Source organism: Bidens hawaiensis, unplaced genomic scaffold, assembly GCF_021521415.1.
Source record: "Bidens hawaiensis isolate Kalapana, Puna unplaced genomic scaffold, B.hawaiensis_p1.1 tig00018564_1, whole genome shotgun sequence".
Lineage (NCBI taxonomy): Eukaryota > Viridiplantae > Streptophyta > Magnoliopsida > Asterales > Asteraceae > Bidens > Bidens hawaiensis.
Genome location: NW_027492807.1, coordinates 26,924 through 30,230, shown reverse-complemented (window position 1 = coordinate 30,230; position 3,307 = coordinate 26,924).

Sequence of the window (3,307 nt, the reverse complement as noted above, 5' to 3'; positions counted from 1 at the left end):
TCACCTTGGAAAGGTGTAGTACGAATTAAGAAAAAGGGGAAACTGAGTCCACGTTTTGTTGGACCATTCAAGATAATTGAAAGGATCGGACCAGTTGCTTACCGACTGGAGTTGCCGGATGAAATGAAAGGCATTCACGACGTGTTTCATGTATCTAATATGCGCAAGTGTTTAGCCGACGAAACTCTTGCCATGTCATTAAAAGATGTTAAAGTTAATGAGAAGCTTAAGTTTATAGAACAACATATTCAAATAGAAGACAGCATGATCAAGTTCCACAAATGCAAGTGACTCAAGCTCGTGAAAGTCAAATGGGATTCAAGACGAGTACCCGAGTATACGTGGGAACTCGAGTCAGAAATTAAGAAGAAGTATCCCTATCTATTCCAATAAATCTCGAAGACGAGATTATTCAAAAGGTGAGGAGGATGTAACACCGCGTAAATTATCCTATAAGAATTTCGCCAAATATACTAACCTTTATAAGTCTAGGGACTAAAATGAAAATTTTGAATTTTCTGACACATCGCGATACACGACGGGTTACTCTTAAGGGCCATCTTATATAACGAAGGACTTTTACTTGGACCCAGATTTGGGCAGCGTAGCGATATGCGATAGCCTAACCCTATAGGACCATCGCACAGCACGATGTCCACGTTAAGTAACGGGTACACGTGCCCAACCACGTGTCAACACGTGGCACGATTTGACAAGCCATGTGTCATAATTTGGAAAGGCGGTGTCATATTGCGGCGTCGCGATACGCGACGGGGGAAAGAGAAACCCATCGCGTATCGCGATGGGTTACAAAAATTGCCTATAAAAGGGGGTGACGGGCATGAAGCCATTCACATCCCAAAATCACTCTCACAATCATGTAGTTAACCTAGGGAATCGTGCCCAATATCCGTGACGATCCGACGTTCTGTTTTCTCGAAATTTGTGCAAGTAACGAAGTTCCGAACAAGTTAGACAGTAGATCAAGATTCTACCGTCAATTCATCACCTTTTTCTTAGTATTATCATTCCGAGTATCTGTACTAAGGTAGGAGTTATGTTTTAATTATTTAAGTTATAGCTTAAACATTAATCGAGACTATGGCCTTTAACCTTGAAAGTATTTTGTAAACATTCACAAACAAGTTTTGATAAACATTACTTCTTAATGAAGTAATGTTAACAAAGATATATTTTGACAGACATGTAGTAAACTGTAAGCGGGATATCACTAGTAGTGAGTTTCTTGTCTAAGGAAAAGTAATTCTTACAAATCCCAATCAACCGAGGGACCCGTTTACTTACCTGGAGAAACTCACCAACGTGTTATAACCTATTAAGCCAAAGCATGCTATATCAAACATCACATAAAAACAAAGTGTTTCATCCCAAACAAAAATAAACGATTTCAAGGTTAAGCTTTAGAGTTATAGCTTAATCAAGAAACACCATTCAAATATTTATACAAACCTATTTATGTATAGGTTAATATCATTCTCATGCAATCAAGGTTTCAAACGCACACCGACGGTACAGGTGAATACGTTAACCTTTACAAATCAGTCAAACATATTTATACTCTAAAAGATGAACGGGTTGTTTGTCTTAAAGATTCAGTCAACATTTACATGAGATTACGCGATCTCTAAAATGTTATAATACAATATAGAAACGAAAAGCAATTCAGACCAGTTATACATGTGTCTGGATTCATACAAACTGTTCAGCTTAAACAGTCAAAGGCAACATGGCTGCGAGCTAATAGTTATAACTAGTCCCCAATAAGGGCTACGTGGCTCGGGGAACACTTTCGTGTGTGTAGGGTAGTGGTAAAAATCCCAAGAATGAAATACTTCTTGCTCAGTGTACAGAAAACTATATTTGTATTGTAACTGTTATTCAATCATTTTGGAGTCATACTGTTCACCAGCACATAGCTGACGTATTTTTCCAACCCATTGCAGGTAAGTAAGTATTAGTAGCAATAGCAAGGATTGGAGTCTTTATGAAGATAGAAGTGCATGACAAGATGGCTCCGTTTTTTATAAACTAAATCCATGTAATATAAACACATATTTTGTAAAGAATACTTGGGTATTTAACTCCCAAGTAAATTTTCAATGTAAGTTAATATTATATTCAACCTAAAAGTCTTTCGCTAAAATTTACCCATAAACTCTGATATATTTACAAAACAGGTACCAACCTATAGTCACACGCTTAGGCCCTAAGTCGGGGTGTGACATTCCATTAGCATAATATTGAAATTTTTATCGGTTTAATCTACCATCCCATTAACTGTTCATTTTTTAATTTTTATGTTTCAAGTTTAAATTCTATATTAAAGTTTTGCAGTATCGCAAATTTGGAGGTTTTGATAAATTACATTATTTGTCACCTTTAATGCGCATATGATGTTAAATATTTATTAATTAATAATTTGTTTTTAGAATAATAAGTACAAAACGATTACAATAAAGTGGCAGGCAAACGGGCAACAAGCTGTGTCGCACCCCCTTTTGAATAGCAAAGCCAATCCTACTAAAAACAAAGCTTTGAGACCTAGGAGCCGAAGAGGTTCCGTGTACGACATGCTGAACCATACTCAAAAAATTTACAGCCTCTGGGGCCATAAAACCAAATGTATCAAAGGCAAATGGGAGAAAGACATGTCTATTCTCTAACCAAGCTTTATCGTGTTTAACAACTTTGCATGATTCAGCCTTCAATGCCGCCTGACCCACAACAAACCCACGATCCCTGAGCCCAACAAGAGGATACACTCATGTAAGATCCACACAAGTGTGTTTACCCTTGTCCAATATTAGTTGGTCGTAAAGTAGACATCCCTTCAAGAGGATCCATGAGAAAGTTAACACGGGCCTCCTTTTTAGCAGAAATCCCTACCCGATTAAGAGCATCACACAGAACATCCCTAACTAAATCATGTTTGTATTTAAAGCCAGGGAATTCTTTGCGATGCACCGCATGGTCTCCAAAAGAATCCAAACATACCTTGTGCCAAATTGGGCAAGGCTTATCAGTCGGGAACATAGGGATCATTAACCGGTACTTAAGGATAGCCTGATACTCCAAACCTGATATATGTTGGCCTAATCCTTCCATGGGGATGGCCGTTAGAAAATCCTGAGCCCGAGGAGCCCGAAGGCATTCAAACACTTCCTTTTGGTGAGGAGATAGATCAAACTTCACTTTTAAACTCTGGATGATTCCACTAAATAAGGCACTCGCCACAACATGTTGGGCTTTAGGGGGCGGTGTCCTTATTAGAGAACCCGCTAAGATC